Here is a 21,875-nt window from a genome sequence, read left to right as displayed (position 1 = left end):
TTCAAATATGCCTGAGTACGTGGCTTAGAGAAATCTTTGTATAAAAAGCACACGAGATGCCCAAGGAGAGGTCTGCAGAGATGTGAATAATTATGCTCACAATTAGTCGAAAGTGTTGCCATGTGCTTTTTGGCAAGGACATTTCCAGCACAATCTGTGCAGTTCTCTCATCTCAGACGTAAAACACGAAGCCTATAGCTACCCTTCTGTGAGCTGATAGGGAAAATAGCAATACTTTGCCCTTTGCTTTGGTGATAGCAAGGCTCCAGGGCTCGGAATAGTGTGTGGGTTTGCAGTAGCAAGTTTTTCCATTCTCTGTTGTGTTGACCATCCTGTTTTCCTTTTTTTTTTTTTTTCTTATTTTTTTCCCCCCCCACTGTTCTCTGGGTTGTTTGTTCCTTTCAGTCCTGGATTTATTTTCCTTTCAGTTGTAGATCATTGAGAATTTCTCTGGCAGAATTTTAGCAACCTTGAAATTTGGCTGAAACTTTGTTTTCTTCGGCTTCTCATTCTGAATTCTGCTTGGAGGTCAGTTCTTCCCAGCACAGCAAAAATTGCTTTCCTTAATAGACCTAATTTCCCACATTTGTTTTTTGTTCCACTACTTTTTACTCAAGCTGGACTAATTTGAAGTGTTGTAATTGCGTCTCTGCACATACGGATTTGAAGTACTGAATGACAAAATCGATTAGGAAATTATATTCTCTCTGAAACATGTACAGTTCTCTGGGTCTTTCTGTTTCACAGAAAATGAAGTTTTCTTATGGCATACCTGTAGCGGATGGTCCGAAGTATAAAGCAAACAATGTCCAGCTAAATCTAAATCCCAGATAACCCCGATGAATCAGCTAGTCCATCTCCAGCTGAGCAAGGTCAAGGAATCCTTTTTCCTAGAGGAGCAGCTTCCTTCTCAGGTAGCCTGCACTGACTTCGATAAAAGTAGAGCTCTGAAGGCAGAGGTGGGGATGGGGCAAGAAGAGCAAGGATGAGTGAGCTGGGAGAGGCTCTGACAGAGATACAGCTTCAAGTTCACACGAAAGGCCAGAATTCCCAACACCTCTGGCTACCGCATCCAGAAAAATAAGAGACAGTTTTGCACAGTGAAGTTTTTTATGAGATTTTTAATTATTCAGGGCCAGAAAACAGTGCAATCCCAGCTTTGTTATGATAAATTGTCACTGCCATAGCCTATAACTAATCAAATATGATTTCTAATTAGGAATTTCTTGAGGTAACTGTTAGAGGTGAAGCTGAATCCTTTGAAGTGACAGGCAAAATTTGTCACTAAAAATCTTCCCTAGCATTTGTAGGATGCCCACATATACGTGTTTACTTCAAGAGGCATGCCTGAATGCAGCAATTTAGCAAGCAATGTGTTAGGCTGTATTTTCAGGAATAAAAGGGTATTTCTTTTACTTTCCATCAGAAGTTGACTTATGTTCTTAGCTTCTTTAAAGTGCCTCTAATGTTCTTTAATTTTATTGATACAGACCTAATGAATGGTGCATGATTTTTGTGGAAGAGAAGAATAATCTCCATCCCTTTCTCTTCGTTTGATTCAGTGTTATGATGCTTTAGTGACAGACCATTAAACCACTTGTGCAGATGCTGCAGAAGCGAAGAAACAAAAGATATCAAATGCCCAAAGCACCACACTGTCTAACGAGAAGCAACAAGTGGTTACAGAGACCAAGCCAAGGACCAGGGGACAGTGCAGGCCAGCGTAATAAACTGTAGCATCAGCAGTAATCTCATCATTGGGATTTTTTAAAAATACGTACTTTTCCGATGCAAATATTTGACATTGGCTTCTTTGCCTGTTTTTCAGTTGTTTGAATTCAGTAAGTGCTCTGCACAAAATCATTGATTTTTATTTGCAAGGAGAGCAGCTTGATGGCTGTTTGTGGAGAAAGGAAAAGCCGCCAAGATACCTGAATGTAAAGGTGCAGAACATTGAAACACAGGTTGCATGTGCTCTCCCATGGCTTGAGTTGACATTTCCAGTCATTCTAAATCATATGACAAGCTGCACAGACCCCCGTCATGGGGTGCATATGACACATCAGTTACATTTCACAGGATGCCCAAGCCATATTCCTTTTATTCCTTCAGGCGTTGTACCTTCAGGTCAGCTTGGCTTGTCAAAATTGTCAACAAAGAACACAGGCTGGTGTGAGCAAAGTTAAAATGTTTGTGTTGCCTAACTGACAAACATCCTGTTTCTTTATCTAACTGATGTTCAAAAGAATAACAGGTCTTTCAAAACATGTCAAAGTGGTGATGCCAGAGGGTCCAGACTGCACAGCTTGCTGCTACCTTGAGGCTGATACTAGTAAGTGATATTAAAAAAAAAAAAAAAAAAAAGGAAATAAAGCATTTTTCATTGGTATGATATACAAGCGCTTGTACTGGCAGAGATTTTTCCAAGCAGTTTTTGAGAACCATATGTTCTCAGCATTTCTGCTCCTGACATTACCCGAGGCGGATGCTTCCTTTCCAGCTTCTCTGGCAAGCTGTGTGAAGTTACCACATCAACAAACATGGAGGGATGTTACGTGTTACTTGTGGAGCTGTCTCTCATAGCACTCTGTCACTCTTCCTTGTAATCTCATATTATTGCTTGATCAGGTGTCACAGGGGATGTGCAAGGAGTCCTGGCCAGCAAAATCGCTAATTCAGTTACCACACTTTTGTAGTCCAGATAAGTTAGGCCAGGCTTGGTGCAGAGACCGGTGTGATGGCAATTAGCGTTTTATCTAGCCTGTTGATTCGACCAAAAGTCTGGCATTGGGGTTTGGACGGGAGCAGCCCTTTAATTTGCAAACAGATGCCTCCACCAGCTGCTTTCTGTGCGCAGACATCACGATGATGATGGAGAGGTCACAGAAATGGTGCAAATGTCAGGCTGCTCACATGAGCTTTCGGGTGCAGTTGAACACCAGTGGGTACGCTTTGTGCATGTGTTCTCCCCCACCCGTGGTTCTGTGAGGGGCCTGACGAGGAGCGGGTGGGTCCAGCCGTGAACACGGTCACGAGCGGCAGCAGGCACCAGGGAGGCTCTGGCAGCAGCACCAGGACAGCGAGTGCAGGGGTGGAGTGCCCCACAGGGCTGCAGAAGTAACAAAGAGACTCTTAAAAACTTCAGCTTTGTCACTGACGGTTAGAATTGGGACGGAAAATAGGTCTGAGAGGCCAATAAAACTGACTTCCATTACTCACATTAAATTCCAATATCCTGTTTTGCTGACACACCAGTAAGATGCATTTTTAGGAATTATCTTGCTCTTCAATCTTGGTTTTAAGTGAGTTTGGGTGAAATGAAGATTTAAATTAGTTATTCCTTTCTACCTTACTGATTATGCTTCCGTTTTAAAATTTACTTACACTTAATGATATATTTTCATCTGATGAATTTTATAATTGGTTATTTTTTTCTTTTAAATCAAACTGTTCTATTTTCATAGTCTAAATACAGCCACAAGCAAGTCTTCACATCCTGAAGTACAGCTAGTTAATGGCGCTTCTATTTACAGATTGAAATATTACTTCAAATGTAAATCCATCTGCCTTGTAAAACCTTCCCAATGAGTTTTGCTAAGCATCACTTTCAGCTTTTGTAACTACAAACATGTAGCAGTTAATTCCTTCCAGATCTTTCCACAGAGATGTCCATACAATAGCGATCATGCAGTTTTGCATATTGTGAAATGATTACTATTTTTGCCCATCTCTCTGAAAGATTTTCTTTTATAGTCACTATGAATAATCTCCAAAGTCTGTACTTTAAATAAAAGAGGTCATTCTGCTTTACTGCCAACAGAAACAGGAGTATGATTTCCATGTCTAAATAAACAAATCTGTTACGTGTAATATCTCCTGTCAAAAAACGCATTGCCTATTCTGATTTTCAGCTAGCATTTTCAGGCAAATTTATTGATAAATTGAGAGCTCAGTCCTGAAAGGGTGTTGAGATTTGAAGCCTCCGCTGAGGTTTGCTGGAGGTCTGAAGATCTGAAAGCTGCAGAAGAAAAGCGCATTCCCGTATTCAGACTAGCAGCCAGCCTCTGTGAAGTTTCCAGCAGCAGCCCTGGTCTGTCGGAGAACGTGTGATGATGAGGGAGCCATGACAAGACTGACAGCCCTTCGCCGCGTCATGGCACGTGGTGCACGGCGGAGGCACGGCCTGGTGCTTGGGCAGCGCGGAGGCCAGGATGTGAGGGCCGGGTGCGAGGAGGACGTGGGGCTCCCCCCGCCGCAGGCCGCGCAGACACCGAGGTGTGGTGTGTGCACTGCTCCTCCCGCACCGTTGCGATAGGCCTGCCCGTGGCTCCGACGGGCTCCTGGAGGCCCGGGGCCGCGTGCGGAACAGGCACAGGGCAGGTGCCGGCAGGACGGCGTGCTTCAGCGAGTGGGGAGATTCGTCTGGGTGTAGTTTTTTGCAGATGAGCCACTTTGGCGCTTCACTTCTCACTCGAAGATAAACGAGGAGATTCTGAAGTATATTAAAGGGCTGTTTATGTGGTAAATATTATAAATAGTACAAAATTTGGCAATGTGCGTCTCCGTAAAAGCTTGCTTGTCTGGACTTAGAAATATGTGATAACTGCAGAGCTCATTTTTCATATCCATTTTTTCGTTCTCTTTTTCTTTCCCATTGTAACATTTCTTTATTGAAAGAATACAAGTGAAAATAAAAACTCCTGATAAGTCAAGGTCATGTTCAGCCACTGCTTTCAGCAGCTGCGTGTTACCACAGGTGGGGGTAAGCTGGTGAAGCAAGCCGCGTGCCTTGTCTGGAAGTCACCCAGAAGTAGGAAGAAACTATTTTACATGCTTACTCCCTTATGTCTGTGCAGATACCCAGGAATATTCACACAGTTTTGTTGTTTGCCAACCTGGAAGCTCTGTTTTCATTTAAGACAAACTAGGAAGCCTCTGCTGCAGTGTTTTCATGTAGAGATGGCACTTTTCCAGGTTTCATTGTCATGCAGTGTATAGTATTGAAAAGGCAAAAAGAGGAGTATGAAGAAATTACCCAGTGAAACAGAAAAAAACCTTTTATTCCCATCAGTTTTGATTGAAGGTGGGAGGTAGTGGAAGCAACACAGTAAAAGCTAATTCAAAATATTGCTGCAGAGGATAACACCCAGCCTCATTTTCCTGTGGAGGTAACATATCCTCTTCAAATAAATAAATATTTCTGAAACCTTAACCTAGCTTATGGGTGGACAGCAATCTAGTCAGAGTGGAAGTCTTGCTGAGCCGAACAGTCTGGATAAAACCTAAAGCGGACGAGAGCGGTCCTTTACAAGGAAGCTCTGGTTGATTCAAAAAATGTCAGCTGGTTTGGCAAAAACGAGTCAGAAGACAAAGTTTCCCATTTATTCTTCAAATATTGACTTTGGAGAGTATCCCCCAAGTGGTTGTCTTGGCAGAGGGCAGCGGTTTGGCACGGGCCTGCTGTCATGTCTGGGCTGATCTTGTTGGGGCAGAACTTCCATTTCCTAGGAGGTAAAGAAGGAAATCTGGTATTCTTCCATAAAAAGACATTTAGGAACTAATGAAGACGTGACACTTTTTTTCATATTTTTTCTCTAACGATGTAGGGAATTCAGCTGCAGCTTCCTATCTAAGTGAAACAAATGATTTGTAGACAATAGGGTAACTAACAGAAAAATAACATCCCTTTTTGTCTACTGCATCCTTCCTCTCCTCTCCTCTCAACTAAATGACAGTCTTGTTGAGTTGCCTAATACAACATATAGCTTGTTTATCTTGAAATTTAATGCTATCAAAAGGGTGACCACCAACTCCTTTTAAGTGCTCAGTTATTTGCAATTAAATGTAATCAGACTGACTATATGCTTTACACCAAAAAACAGCTTTGGGGAAGTTTCCCCAGAGCAAGTACCAGGGAAGGGGATGCAAGGCTGCTCCGTGGTGTTGGCCGGGGCGCACGGACGCTGCACAGCCGCGGTTTGCATTGGAGCAGGGGCTGCACTGCCGCTCATCACTGCTCCTCGCTGGTTATCGCTGCTCCTCGCTGGTTATCGCTGCTCCTCGCTGGTTATCACTGCTCCTCGCTGGTTATCGCTGGTCATTGCTGCTTATCACTGGTCATTGCTGCAGCAGCAGCAAAGATTGTGACCTGCCATTGTGCTTTCTGCTGAGCTGGCACCGTGTCCCTGCCAGGAAAACTCCTCTTCAGTAGACGAGGTGGAGGAAGGGTGGGAGAAAGACAAATAATATTGTTTTCGTTTCCTAGGTGGGATGCAGAAAACTAGGTACAGAGCTTCAGTTCCAGCAAAGCAGAGCATTTACGCCTCTGTTTAGTATTAGTCGATACAGTACTCCTGCTGTTGCCTTAAGCAGATAATTGAAAACATTTATTGTTTTACCGTGATCTCATGGATCTTTTGCCAGAGGCGTGAAGAAAACCCAGCCCATGCAAATATCCCTGTGTAATCGGCCGTGGGGTGACGTGTGTCCCCCAGCGCTGCTGCAGCTGCTTCCCTTGCAGAGCTGGTGGGCAGGAGGCGCCGGCAGGCGGGTGGCAGTGCTGCAGGACAGGGCCCACGGCAGGACCACGGACGGGGCGGGTGGAAATGCCCGACGCTTGAAATGCCCCTCGTCCTGGGGACGGAGGTGAGGCAAGGTGGCTCCCTGCCTGCTGTCTTTCTCCACCAGGGCTGCAGCTGAGAGCCGGTGCCCCGGAGAGCTGACCCTAATTAGCAGATAAAAGGTGCGGTTATGGGGAGCCTTGTGCACGAATGGTCCCTGAGAACGTATGGGCACAGACTGGCACAATCCATCACTATGGGCGTGACGTTATTAATGAGGAATATAAACAACATGCTAGCCCATCGTGATTGATAAGACAATAAAAATCATTACAGCTTCTGAGGTCTTGCTGCTGCTGTTAATTATAGCCAAGCAATTCGCTGTAAACTGCTCTCTGTGGGTTACGGGAGCTTGCCCTCTGCTGCAATGCACAGCCAGTGCACGGGTGCTTATTTCTTTGCATACTTAGGAGGCGACAAGCGAGCAAGGAGCTGAACTGCTTTAATTCAGGGAGGAGGAAAGTACAAGAAGTGTGTGGGGCTGGGATAATTTCCTGTGCAGTTATCAGCTGGAACCAGCTTTGTTTTGAAAAGATGCACGGTGCCTGGTCGGCAGAGCTCATGCTGAAGAGCCGGGCTGCTATATTTGGACACGCTTCGTACCGCAGCGGCTGCGGGCTGCGTGCGGGTGCTGCCGCTGACTGGGAGCATCACAGCCCTCTCCAAAGTTAGGGCCACATTTCAGCGCCCTTCTCTGCCGCGATTTAAATAATTTAAAGTCCAGCAGCAATAGTAGTAATTGAAAATTTAGTAATAATAATGGTACTCAGTGTGTGCTGTTACTATTTCTGTTGCACCTACTTGAAACAGTTTTTGCAAAACTTACAATAATTTGTTTTGTTTTTTAATAAAAGAGTATGTTAATTGCATGCTTTTTGAAATAGTTTTACATAAAAAGACTGTACTTGCTGTACGAGCTATTCCTGAGGATCAATATGTTGTTCTGAACATTTATTTTTCCATAAGAACCTTCAGACCTCCAAGAACATTAAACCAAGAAGAGGTCAGTAAGGATGTTTGCTAGATTTCATGGTTCCAACAAGCCAGGTGTATTTTAATGTCCTAGTTGCTGGTTGTTGTTTAACCAGCTCCGTTCTTCTCTCATCGAAGGCTCTGGGCCCTTCCTAGCAGAAGGCACAGAATCTGGTAAACAGTACTTGCTTTCTCCTCCTAACCATCTAAACTCTTGTTTTCCCAACGGTGCTTGAGCCCCCTGAATCCCCAGCAATGTGTTCTTCTAGCTAAACATATGGTTGCTATAACTACAGCCAAGGTGCTTCTGACATCCTCTTCGATATGGCATATGTGCCTGATCTAGCAATGAGCTTTTTGCATAAATTCCTACCTCCACCATTATATTTTATCTTTCTGCGTGCTGTTCAAAATTACAGTGGCTTATTGGTTACCTGCCGCACGGACTATATATATATTTTCTTTTAATTTGGGATTGGATGATATAGGACTAAGTCAGGGGATAAATGAATAAATTAGGGAATAAATCAGGCATTATGAGCTAGAAGTAAATGAATAATAAATTAGAGAATAAATCAGACATTAAGACATCAGCAGTGCTCTGTCATCTTTGTATGGAAAAACGTGGAATGAGTGTTGTTGGATTCTTTTGCTGGTAATAGTCCAAAGAAAAAAGCCACACTTACAAACACCAAATCCTGTTGTGCTTTGTACATGCTTTAAAGACCTGAAAATGAAAAAAAAAAACCCCTTTGATTTTCACAAAAGAGAGGGAAGATTGCTAACAATAGTGAGCCCAGTTTGAGCTGTACACTGGGCTCCGGAAGGGCTTTCCTTGGGCTCACTGCTCTGACAAATCCCATTTTTACCTGCCAGTAAAACTGCTAGGAACATTTTCAAAACAAACAAACAATCAAATGGCAGTTACTCATCTGATCAGGCACCAAGGACACCATGATAGCAATATTTACATGAATTCTCAGCATATGAATAATTTTGAGGTACTTACAGATTGTCATAGTTAATTCAGCAGCAGCAGCATTATTTGGTCCAGCACTTTGTTTGTGGCTGGCTCAGATTTCTGGATTGGATTCACACCAGTTACTAGGAATTTGTAAAAATATTGACAAATCAGAGACAACTTTCAAATCTGAATGTTTGTACAGCCAAATCCTCATACTTTGGGATTCACTGCTGTCCTGTTTGAAAGGTTTTGTTCTCCACTCTGTATCGTGCGACTCATGCAGCCAATAATGCACAGCGAGCGCAGAGCAGCAAGCAGAGATGGAGAGGGACTGACAGCCCCCCTGAGCCCTGCACTGCCTGACCATGGGCATGGACGTGGACGTGGATGAAGACGCGGCGGTGGACATGGGCCATTCAGCATAAACCGGTGGAGGAATGTGGGCATCGGTAGGTTTTGGGAGACATTTGTGCATGAGAAATGAATGAAAAAGGGAGATAGGTCTGCAGTAAATATTGACAGTCGGCAGCTTAACTGTTGTGGACCCACCCGTGCCAGGTTCTCCTGGCTGCCTGTGAGCCTGTGGAGCTGTCTCACCTCCTGCACCGTTCTGGTTGCCTTGGAACACCGCCCACTGTTGCACCTCTAATGGCTGGACCTTGCCCGGGGTCAGACGTTTGATACAGGCTGGTATGTGCTCAGGAAGCAACGGAGCGAACCTTACAGCCAGTGGTCCCTCTGACACTTCTGCAAACCATCCCTGCTCTTTCATGGGTCATTTTGCGGGTGCCTTCGCCTTGCAGGGAGTGTCTCCGTGCTTGCCCCAGCTGTGGGAAAGCCGAAGGCATTAAGGAGTACCCAGGGAAAAGACATTTCAAAAGAAGCTGTGGCACGTGAGTTTCTTCACTGTGTTTGTGCTGTCCAGGAGACATTTTTAATCAGGATAAACTTTCCTCAGTAGACTAAACCAGTCAGAGGACCATCGTATGTTTTGCATAAATTCAGTTACTGGCAGTATACTTCTGCTCATGTTAGAATAGAAACACAAGACAACCTAACAATTTAAGCATAAAATCTTGGAGGAAAAGATCCTTATAAGCAAATCTTCCAGAGGTTTCAGCTAGGTAAATAATGTTAGCTTTAGAAACGCTAACTGAATAAATAACATGACATCAACTAACTTAGGAGGAAATGATGTTAGGCCAAGCAGGTGGGTTGTTTTCATCCTTTTTCGATTTTCTTCCCTTGTTAAACATGATTTTCTGAATAGATTCATTATTTTTTCTCCATCACTTATTATTTCTAATGGCCTTGTACACACTCTTTGTTGGAAGGACGTGGAAATGCAGACCCCTTTCTTCAAGCTCGAGCTGGGTACGAGCGTTGCTCAGTGTGTGACTCCCCTCAAGGCGCTCCATTTTTATGGCTCCATTTTCAGACTCAGACAAGCTGCAGCCAGCTCGGAGGCAGAACACAAGTTCAGAGAACACAAGTTCTCAGAAAACTGAGAACTGAAGCCCAGTTTTGCAGGCCATCCTGGGATGCCACATAGAGGGATGGGAGTCTGCATCTGCAAATAGATGCGGTACAAATGAATAGCTTGTTAGTACGTGAAATTCTCAGAAATAAAGATGCCAGCGTGGAGTAACACCTACTAGAAATGATTATTGTGACAGGAGAGTCATCTGACAGCATTCCACACCGCTCAGCACACCTCGTGTCTTTACAGATTCGCTTGTTTGTTCATGCACACATTCAGAGTTAAGCTGTCAAAATTGTCAAACTCTGGAAGTCAGGCAGTTGTAAACCTTTTTAATGCTCGACGAAGCATGCAATCAGAATTATACAACATGAATACTGTCTTTCTTGGGATATGTAAATAAATGCATAAAGAATGCCTTTATGTGTAATTCAGTTGTTCCTAATATTTGTTTGTGTGGAGGATAATAAAGCATAATCATTGTTAAATTCATAAATGGAAGTTAATCCCTGGTATCTGTCATAAATATGGAAAATTTTGAAAGAGTCTGAATCCAAGGCTTGATTGTAAGTGTGTCCTGCTTGGAACGGGAAGGAAATCTTCCCTAAAGGCTAGGAGCTGGTCTGCAGGTTCGGCACTGGGTTGGACAAGGTGGCAGGAGGCTGAGCAGGGGCTCACGCTTTGCTCAGCAGGGTTTGGGGATTTTCTGGGGAGGGGAGGTCGATGTGAAAGGTTTTCCTCTCTAAAGGTGGGTACTAGGGGGAGTATTCTTCTGCATCCAGATCATCTGCCTGAGGTGCGAATGGGTTCTGAGTGCTTTCAATCAGTTTGATTGCTCCCATGGCACTCATTCAGAAAAATGCAACAATTGCTGAAATTAAACTTTAAAAATAAGCATGCAAACAATAGTCTTCTCACGGGTACTTTGAATTTGCTTATTGCCAGTGGAGTGCCTCTTCTTAAGCATTTTCAAGCTATGGAGCTTCCTCCAAAAAAAGCCTCCACTGGGCTTTCCATGATCAGCAAGAAAACCTGGCCCTAGCAGAGACACATACATACATCAGTGTTCGATTTGCGGTGGAGATTTCTCATATGTCTTTTCTTAGTCTTTAATAAAAAATACTTCCGTAAGCTGAACAGTAATATTTTCAACTGTTTCATTTACTGTTTTTAATTGCTAACCCACAAATATCCAGATGGTCATAGATATGAAGTGAACCAACTGGAGCAATTAGAAACCCCAGATACCCTGCAGACTCCTGTTCGGAATAAATACCAACCCTCCGAGGTTCAAAGCAGGTGGCTCATTTCCTTTTCATCATTTTTCATTTTTGTTTACCTCTGTTTTCTCAGATACTGGCCAGGAGTGAAATTGGAAGAGCTAGAAATACCATCAGGAAATTTGAAAAAAATGGATTGTTAAGACTTGCCCTCTACTTGCATGAATCTCACCAGTAACTTGCATGGACAAATAACTAAATACACTAAATGTGCATCAGCCCTTTCGGACATTTTGTGTCAAATTCTGGACACAAATTCTGGAAGGTAAGTTAAGTTGTTGGAAGCTTAGCAGCTGAGCTACTATCACAAAATCTGCCCTCTCGTTCTTGTAGTAAAAGTCTGTGAATATTAACATAACTTCATGCAGTTGTTAAATCTGAGCAAATAATGCTTTGGGCAAATGCTTAATGATTCAGTGAAGTCCATGAAGGCAAAAATCTGCTAGTAGTTTACTGAAATCAATTACCTGTCAGTTGGTTTCTCTTAAATTTACATTTACAAATACTATATTTAAAACTGTGATGCAGATGCTGCTGAAGGAATTAAATGAGCTAGAATTTTGTACACTAGCCAGAGGAGAAATCTCATCTTGTGCAAAATTAGCATAGGAGGGGTGATCTTTTCTTCAAATTAATTACGTTATTATCAGTTAAATGCAGATGATTGAATGTATACACTACCATTTAGCTTTCACTGTGAACTTTTCCTTGCTCTCCCAAGTACGGAGGGAGACAATTTCCACATTGCAGTTAAACCAAATCTTGCTATAATGAACAATGGCATCATGCAACAACCGGTGCCTCGTGTGGTTGGCTTGCTGTGGTTTCCCGTGTACACAGTGGGCCAGTTTTGTGATGAGAAAATCAGAATTTGCATTGTTTTGTTGGAAGAGATGTGTGTTTTCTTATCTTCCTCCTGAGTGCACTTTTTTTTTCATACTTCAGATTAGATTCGTAACAGGTTGTTGGCTGGTTTTACGGTTACAGTAATGAAGACATGAAGACAAAATTACATGATCACAGAAGTTTGGTTTAAGTCTGCTAGAAACTGGTGACTTGCAAATCCCTAAAAAAATGGGAAAATAGTGGAAAATGCTGAAAGTGTGAATTTAACCCACTTCGGTATGTACAGTCTCTAAAATACTGTATATTGTAACAACAGTAAGGACTATAATAAAACTGTATACCTGTTTACATGAGTTCATTTTAGAATCCCCATGAATTTTAGAAACCTCAAATAGCATATATGCTGTTGGGTCACAATTGTTATTATTATTGTTATTATCATCATCATTCCCATTCTTCAGCTGGAAAGTATTAGCCATTGTCCTGACTTTCAGTGCTGGCCTCTTATTTTCTTCCTGTGCCTTTATCCCTGGCAGTAGATGAGCGCCTGCTTTATAGCATGTGGACATCTCTTTTTTTTCCAACACGACCTTAAGATCTAACAGAGCATTTCAGATGCATACTTCTCACTGAAACTATATGATCCATTGAAGATTAAGTGACATGCCTAAATACCAGTATAATGCTTTAGCAATTACTGTTCTTGCAAAACTTCACGGTGTAAGGCCAGAGGGTAACAGAAAATCGTACTCCAGGGTGAGACATTGAAGAGTAATGGAGGCAACAGACACGGGCAAGCCATGAATGCCCATATTAATATTTTTATTCCCACTTAATTCTGTAAGTAATCTTACTTGCTTGGAGATACTTCTCAGCCAATATATTAATACTTAGCATAGAAGAGTGACTTCGCCTTCAGTAGATAGTTTAAAACTCATTTGGCCGTGGCCCTGAGGTTAACAGCCCTGCTCCAACGAAACAGTATGAGGAGCGAAGAGCCTGAGGCGGCGCCACCTTTCCTTGTCATGAACAAACTTTTATCATTACTGCTTTCTGTGGGAAACTTTTCTTGTGAATATACCTAATGTGGACCTTTGGTAAAGAGGAAGTACGGTCAGCAGAATTGCAAATGGACTATTCCGGTACGTTAACGTCGGTTTCTGGAGTCTGCCACCAAGAGACACTGAGCTTGCTGAACTCTGTCACAGGAGTGCGTGGGTGTTACGTTTATCTGGGCTCCCAGGGTGGCTGAGCTCATGGAAGAGAAATCTGCTGAGGATTACTAAACACACAGAAACCACGTTTGTTGATGAGGAAAGGCTCTTTGGTCTGCTCACTGGAGATTTGGGTGCTTTGGCGGCTGCTGCAGCCAGGCTGCTGCCCCTGCACACCCGCTTTGCAGTGCCAAAGTCTGCACGTCTTAAAGGAAACTTCCTTTTGCTGCATTTTTTTTTTTTTAATTTTATAAATGGACATTATGGGCTTGTGAAACTGGAGTGGTAAAACAGGTTCTGTACAATTTATGTCATCTTAGGTGATGAATAGCACCTCAGGAAGTGAGTTGGGAACTCAAGTCATTTTTTAGGCATTAAATGAAGGCTTACCTGGCTAAATATCACTCATAAATGTTATTTAACCTTTGGAAAAGCATTTTACAGGTCCCAGCTAAGAAGAAGCACAAAGGTTTTGCCTTGTTTCTCTACCCCCTGTTGCACTGTGATTTGGGCTATAAAGGAGTAAGCCCAGTCTAGGCAAAACTAATATGGACTTTTCAGAGATAGTACATTAATCTCCTGACATTTATATAGACATCTCAAAAGCCCTGGAAAATTGAAGTCCATGAGGAAAGAGAAGCTGTATTCAATTAATCTGAATTTGAGTTTTAGTGCCAGCTGAGCTGAGATGCCATTACAGCTTCCCCTCCATCCTGAGAGGCAGCTCACTGCCGGGAGGAGCGGGCCCTGCCCTGCCGGCTGACGCAGAGGAGGTGACAGGAGCATCCGTCAGCAGTTCTTCGGAGGCAGCCTGAAGTCGGCTTCTTTGCTGCGTTTGTCTCACTCAAGGGCATCTGTTTCCTGAATCAGCCGATGCAGTGCTGCCATCCGCACTGCCGCCGCTCGGCTCTGCTAATGGGCGGTGTTGACTCCAAGCATAGCTCAGAAGCAAGTCGCCAAGCTTTGTGTTCCTTTTCTCCCTCCCCAGCCCCTTGGGTTTCACTTTTCGGAGGTGGGTTAGTGTGACCCTCGTTGCTGGTGGGAGGGCATCCCTGCACTGAGCCGCCTGCTGCCCTGCAGCCGGGCCGGGCCGGTCAGCAGTCCCCTGGCAGATGGATGGAGCCGGCTCGGTGCAGGGGCCATGCGTCCCGTGGGGCACAGCGGCGCTGAGCCCACCCAGCCCTTCCCTGGGGAAAGAAGAGGGAGGCACCGGCCAGGAGCGATGCCGCCTCCAGGGTCAGGGCTGCCAGCAGGAATTACAGGGGAAATTGCCTGACTGCTTTTATGTACAGGCTGAGACTGTCTGTTAGCAGCTATCCCTTTGGACCTTAGTGATTCTTAAATTAGCTCAGTTTTACTGAATTTGTAGTTCTGATTCAATGCATTCGAAAGCGGTTGCTAAGATGACTTGGGTGTCCCTTGTTTCCAGAAGACCATGAACAGGAGAAAGGTGGGAATCTGCAGATGGGTTCTGCATGGTGTCCTCCCATGTAATCTTTTTGCATCCACATTTTAGGGAAAAAGACAGTAAAAAGCACTGGCTATATTCCACACTCTTCACAAGATATTTTTTCACTCTTTGTAGCCTAAATGAAACGACAAGAGCCTGTCAAGTTGTTGGGAAGTGAAGCAGTGGGGAGAATTTGCGTGTCACCCCTGCTGAAAGCCTTCCTGACTCAGCTGTGTACATTTTTACCTGCAAAAGCTTTTGCATCTCTTCAGATTCCAACTTGTTCCATGTAACATTGCATCTCCCTGTGTTCGGCTATAGCCTAATGCGATAAGACATAACACAGTATGATGCATGCTAAGTGATTAAATGCAACACAAGGTCATAAATTCAAAGTGACACTTCAGAATTACAATTTGTTGTATTCCTTTAAAACACAGACCTGATCATGAACAGTGCTTGAGCCAACATACTGTTATGCTTGCTGTTATCTATATGTTCCCAGGACTCTGCTTATCCCTGAGACTTCTGTAATGTTTGTCCATTTGGCAGGATAAAACATCCAATTAAAATCCACCTAACAAGGGGACTTTGTGTGGCTGAAACAGCATCCCCATCATGAGGGCCTTTCTCCAGTACAGTGCTCTGACTTTGTAAACACACATTGCCAGCCGTACAGGCCCTTTCAAGTGTGTACTCAGTGATCTCGGCGGTGTGTGACACAGGTCATTAGTATAATGCCATCCTAAAACGGCCTGATTTCTGGTTTTAGTTGCACTTCAAAGTAAAGAAGATGAGAGGTTGGAAACACTCTTCCTCGAAGCTAAAGGTTATGTGTTCCCTCGGTATTACTGCCAGCCTTCTCTCCTATGCAGTGGAAATGTATTATTTTCCCTCTTGCTTGTGCCTCGTGCTGCAGATCACGCATCTTTCACCTCCCTTATTAACACTGGTCACCGTCCCTGAGCGAGGGTTGCAGCTGCTGGCTGCTGCATCGCTCAGGGCGAGGACGAGCACTGCTCAGGGCCTTTGCCCTGGCCTCTCGGCACTTCCAGGGGCCAGAAGAGTTCCTAATGGAAAAGCTGGGCCCTTCCAACGTTGTGTTAGAATTGAGGCTTGCTGGGCCATTAGTGCAGAAGAAAAAGTAAAAGGAGAAGCTGCTTATATAATTTATTTGGAAATGCTTAACATCTTACTATTGGCCCTTTTTTTTTGAAGAATAATCCCTCTCTTAATTTTCCTCAAACCTGTTACTTTTCTGAGTCTTCGCCCCAAGAAAATTATCTGAGAATTGTTACTCCCAAGGAAGCTGTTGTGGTTTAACCCGGCTGGCAGCTAAACACCACACAGCCGTTCGCTCACCCTCCCCCCTCCCTCTCTGGGATGGGGGAGAGAAACGGGAAAGTGAAGCCTGTGAGTTGAGATAAAGACAGTTTATTAAGACAGGAAAATAATAATAACAATAATAATAATAACAGTGATAATGGTAATAGTATTAACAATAATAATGTGTAAGAAAACAAGTGATGCACAATGCAATTGCTCACCACCCGCTGACCGATGCCCAGCCTATTCCCGAGCAGCCGGCCCCCCCACCCCGGCCAGCCACCCCTATATATTGTTTAGCATGACGTCAGATGGTATGGAATACCCCTTTGGCCCGTTTGGGTCAGCTGTCCTGGGTCTGTCCCCTCCCAGCTCCTGCTGCACCCCCAGCCTGCTCGCTGGCAGGACAGAGCGAGAAGCCGAAAAGTCCTTGGCCTGGTGTAAACACTGCTCTGCAACAATTAAAACATCAGCATGTTATCAGCGCTCTTCTCACCCTAATCCAAAACATAGCACCCTACCAGCTACTATGAGCTACTTAACTCTGTCCTAACTGGAACCAGGACAGAAGCTCAGAGGCGCTTCTGGGACACAGGCCAAGAAATGGGAGGCAGAGCAGAGAGCAGAATTCCCTGAACAATGCCATCCGTGCATCAAAGGCATTCAGTCAACTCCTGACTGTTCTTCACAGCACCTGTACAGGGTTGGCGTAGGCAGCTTTTGTCCTCTCTCCCGTCCCACCTGTGAAGTGGGGACGCTTCCTCTCTGCTGCTTTTTGCATGTCACACCCGATCAAATCGCCACCTCGCTGGTGCATAGCCTGCCCCGTACTACGCCTTTTCTAGGCCCCCTTGAAGAAAGGCACTTTTATGGCAACGTAAGCACAAGAAGTTAGCATAGCATAATGTAAGCTAAGCATAAGAAGAAGAATCAGGTTATACAACTGCACAGTGACAGGTTTAGCCCACAGCCTAAGATCATTAACAAAGGAGGTAATTAACCACAGGAACAGCCTGGCCGGACAGCGACATTTGCAGGCATGTGGCTGGGGCCCGCAGCAGCCCGCGGGGCCGAGCCCCTTTGGGCTAGGCCAAAGCTGCAGGTAGAAGGACCGACTAGTTGTGATAATGCTCGTCGTGGTGAACTGAAACACGGTCTGTCTCTTGCTAAAAGAATACCTAAATGAAATCAGGAATGTCACTTTACATTAGCTTAAGTAGGAAACATGGGCACAGCCGAACCTTTTACTTCAGATAAGAGCCATGTGCCAGGTTTGCTCCATACACATTTGGATTTAAAACAGTGTCTGCCATTTTGATATATGCTGTAAGAACATGCCTTTGCTATTTTCCTTGGATGAAAATTTTCTTATTTAGTTCTTACTTCTCCCAGTCCACCCCCAGTGGAATAGACGTCAGCCTTTATTCTCTGGTAACTCTTCTGCTTCTCACTTGGATGAGTCTGCAGAAAAGCTGCGTTACCCGGGGAAAGCCACCGTCATGTAAGCCCATGGAAAGAATCCACCTGAAAACAGAGTTGCGGAGATAAGCATAGCTGAAAGAAGCGAGGGAAACTCAAAATTAAGCCTGTTGCTCTGCTGTTTATCTTGCCTCTTGTACATAAACACCGCGGGGAATCTTAGAGCAGGAGCTGATCTGTAAGTGATCTGATACTGCCTCTGTGATTTCACCTACCTAAGCTGAGTGGAGATGGCTCGTTGTGGATTGCCAGTCTGTTACTGATTAAACTTCTCTGCCTTTTAAGGCCAGATTAAGAAGAACGATCTTTAAATTAAAATGGCTTTGGAACTGTTAAACCTGAATAGGATAAGACTAGCCATTACCATCCTTCAGGCAATATTGTAAACCCACCAGACTATTAATCGATGCTGTTTTGCCCTGTGCTATGTCAGCCTCAATTCCCAGAGGGCAGGGCTAGGCAGATCCCTCAGCCTGCTTTCCAGCCAGGATCTGTTGTTGGCAGCAGGATCTCTTCGTCTTCATTTAAAAGCAAATTCCATCTGGGACTCTAACCGTTACACGTTGTCTAGCCGTGACACCACGGTGCCTCTGCTTTACATGGCAGTGTCTTGGCAGCTGTAGGTCTGCTCCTGCCCTCAGCCTAGGGAGAAGCAGCCACACATCCAAAGCCTCTGCAGCAGACGTACTCCAGTATTCCCCAGTGGTATCTAGCCTGAGAGAAGGGCAGAGGTAAAAGATACCTCTGTCCTGTCCTGTCCTTGTCCTCCTTTCACTTTAGTCAAAAAGGACCAGACATAGCCAAGCATCTCTGTGCATCAGAGAAGTGGAGAGAAGGGTCAGGAGGGCCAGTCACGTTTCAGTGGGAGTCGGTGAGTGCACTAACCAAGCTGCTTATTATTTCCTTATGGTGAAGATGCTTGTTATGATGAAGAAACACTGACGAAGATGCCATTTCCCTCCCCTGCTTTATGCCTACGTTGTGCAAATTCGTTACCAAGATGTGTAAAGAAATAATGATAATTGTCAAAAATTAGCCCAGTGTGAGAGCTCTCCTGCAGCGATGCATTTGAAGTAATTGAAAGAAATGGAAGAGTAGGAGTTCACTGCAGCTCCAGAAGGCTGGATTTCTGAGTGCATTTGTGCAAGGATGGGATTTAATTAGGTGGCTGCATGGTGAAATGAATTGGAAGAGATGTGTTGTGTAGGAGCTGCGTCAGTGGTCCCCAGCACGCGAGGCACCAAGCCGCCCTCGTGCCCAGTCGAGGAGGAGGAAGAGGTTGCAGGGGCTCCTTTTACCCTGTTCAAGTACAAAGTGCTGGATTTGGAAATCTGATTTTAAATACTGTGAGCCCTGAATCCTGGCTCACAGGGGAAAAAAAATAGCAAAGGAGAAGAAAAGAAAGAGGAATAACTATTCTGTGGGGTGTCTGCTGTGCAGTTATCACATCCCTCTTCAGGGGTCAGTCTTCCTCCACGCTGTTCTGCACACACGGCGCCTCCCTGGCCAGCAGTGGTCACCCGAGGAGGCTTCTTCCCTGCAGCGTCTGGGTCAAGGGCACCCACACAGCCAGGAGAGAGTGGGGCAGGAGCCGGTGGGGAACGCCTGGTGATCACATCTTTGGACAGCGCTTTGTGTGCCTGAGCGCTCAGTCTGGGCTCCAGCCTTCTTAACAAAGAAATAAAAAGAATTCCTTCCAGGCCCCAAATGGGCTCCCTAATTGCAAAGTCTGTGGGTGAGAACGTGGAGCAGAGAGCAGTGCCCCGACCTGCAGGGCAGGCGTGCTCGGGGTGCTCCCACATGTCGTAGCTGAGATGAGGACATCCGTGGCTCCGTCCGCACCAGAGCTTCCCTCAGTGGGCTGGGAGGAGGGCAGGGGGTGCAGCTCGGGGATGCCAGCTCCTGTGAATAGTCCTGGGGAGACAATTTGGCTTTCAAACCATCTCCTTCTTCCACCTTCCCATTGCTCTTGTTGAGCTCCAGCTCTGCACACCCGTCTTTGTAGCAGCCCTGCCTTTGAGCTGGCTCCGATCCCTCTGCTCACACTCAGACAGGCAGGCAGTGCTGGGCTGCTCCGCGCAAATCTGAATGCAAGGCGAGGCCCCGTGCTCCTGCTGGGCTGGAAACTGCTTCAGAGGCAGGGTAAAGCTTTTTTTTTTTTTTTTTTGTGCAAAAATCTTTAACGCTACCTGTGTTCCTGTATATTTCCGAATACCTTCGCGGCTTTTGCTGTATGGCCAAAAGCCAGGGTTAACGCATGGAGGCTGTCAGCTGGACTGGCGGGGAGCAGACATGGGCTGTGAGGTCCTGCCCCTGCTGGCTCTGTCTGCGCCCTGTCCGTCGCTCCGCTGATGCGTGGTCACCACCAGCTCCTGCTGCAGCTCTTCTGAGACATGGGCACGTCTCTCTCCTCTCCAGCAGCAGAGTCAATGCGGCACTGATGCAGGGCTTGCAGCTGCAAATGCTTTTTGAAATGCCTGTGTGGCACCCTGGTCCTGTGTGGCACCCTGGTCCTGTGTGGCACCCTGGTCCATCGCCCTTCTTGCCATGGGCTCGCCGCCCCCTTTGTTGCTGGGGGGATCTGGTGGAGCGACCGAGCTCGGTCCCCCCTCACAGCCCACAGTGCCCCCGACCCCCGCCTTCCTCTGCTGCCATTTCCCGGTGGGCAGCAGCTGCTCCAGGCGTTCAGGTGGCAGGCAGGCGTGCTCTGAGAAGCTGAGCTCCTGCCACAAGTTAGCGGGATGTATAGCGGCGCTTTAATCTTATTTAGGATGTAGATTACCCCACTTCATTTTAAGTAAGGGGAGGAATGAAGCAATTTATGTGTGTTTGTATGTTTAGCATGAATTACGCAAAAATGAGAACATCTCTCTGAACCTGTGGAGCGCGCTACCTGGATTTTGTTCAGTAATTCACTGCAATGTCTGCAGTGAGTTAGGGCAGGGAGGTGCTGCGCAGCCCCTCTGTAAAGTACGTGATCGTTTGAAATAGATTCTCCTCCTTCTCTCAAGTATATCAATTTTCCTTTTCAAATACATCTTAGCTAATTCTGGGACCAGGCCATCCATCTGATTATCTGGTTTCTGATGGACTTTTTCACCACCCGAATGCCGGAGCTGCTCTTTTTTAAATAGGGGAGCAGCCTGCACACTAGGCACGCCAAGTTTTTCACGCAAAGTCTTGGCAGAATCTCTTTGCTTAAAAATATTTCAATGTGTTTGCACTTATTAAAACAAACAAGTACTGTGAAATCTTTGTTTAGTTAAGTTATGAATTATTTGCTTATTTTGTTCCCTATTTGTGCAGCTGCCGATATTACATATTCATAGTTGCGGCTCAGACCAGCTTGTGTCACTCAAATAAGTGGTGCTGGTAAATTTAATTAAAGGAGTTAATATTGTTTTTGCTGTGATCTGACATGGCTATTCCACCTAAACGGCCAGGAAGATGCTGGTGCCCAGGCTCGTGTCGGGAGGCTGCAGGAGGAGCGCGGTGAGCGCTGTCCGGCCGCACGCCCACAGTGCCCATCGCCAGGCAAGGACAGCGGGGCTGGGCACTGTGCACCGACAAAGGGGTGTCCTGCTTTTACTGCCTTGGTAAATGAAAAGCAGGTAAATATTACCCCGGTGCTCATTTACGTAATGATTTCTTTCAGCCGTTTGCTGACACAGTGCAATAAATAGGCTGTGGTAGTGAAACCCATTACAGAGAAGTATAATCTCTAATCCTGGTTAATGGGCTGTTTATAAAATTTGGTATATCGGATGTAATTCTATTTCATTTCTGAGGGTTGTAATAGCGGTAAATAATTTGCTGGATTTATGCAGGCATCCTGGGTAAACCTGCACGTGGAGTGTCCCCTGGAAACAACGCCACAGATAAGAAATCCAGCTGTGTCTGGCTGGCTGGGTTTGGCTTGTGTCACTGGCTCAGGACTGGACTGCTCTCATTTGGCCTTGTAATGATGTGTACCAGAGTGGTGATCAGACTGGACCAGGAAGTAAATGCTAAGGCCTAGAAACAAGGATCTGAACCGCCTTGTGTGAGGGTTGGATTGGAGCAGGGAACAGAATCTGGAATTCTCTATGCACATGGCAAAAATTCTTCACTCTCATGTGTCCCGTATCTGCTGCGGGCAGCAAACGCAGAGCTGCATCTCCCCCCAGGAGCACAGCTCGAGGAGCTGGTCGCTTTCTTAGCAAGTCCACGTGTACTTAATGGCTTGTGGGGTTGTCTCCAACCAC

The 21,875-nt window shown here is 45.4% G+C and overlaps 1 long non-coding RNA gene across 5 annotated transcripts in view; it reads left to right on the top strand.

The window, feature by feature from the left end:
• Window positions 1–21,875, top strand: part of LOC310880132 — a 155,134-nt gene that overhangs the window by 90,877 nt on the left and 42,382 nt on the right. For 2 of the 5 annotated variants that reach the window (XR_014571470.1, XR_014571471.1), the window contains exons 4-5: window positions 11,390–11,581; window positions 12,262–12,438. The exons of 2 other annotated variants lie outside the window; for them this stretch is intronic. This is a non-coding gene — a long non-coding RNA (uncharacterized lncRNA). Of the gene's footprint in view, window positions 1–8,839; window positions 9,006–11,389; window positions 11,582–12,261; window positions 12,439–21,875 lie in introns of all 5 variants that reach the window. One more of the 5 variants, XR_014571472.1, reaches the window with a different exon arrangement.

The sequence above is a fragment of the Anser anser genome (assembly GCF_964211835.1).
Source record: "Anser anser genome assembly, chromosome: 12".
In the NCBI taxonomy this organism is placed as follows: Eukaryota; Metazoa; Chordata; class Aves; order Anseriformes; family Anatidae; genus Anser; species Anser anser.
This window is presented reverse-complemented; position numbering and strand designations above follow the sequence as displayed.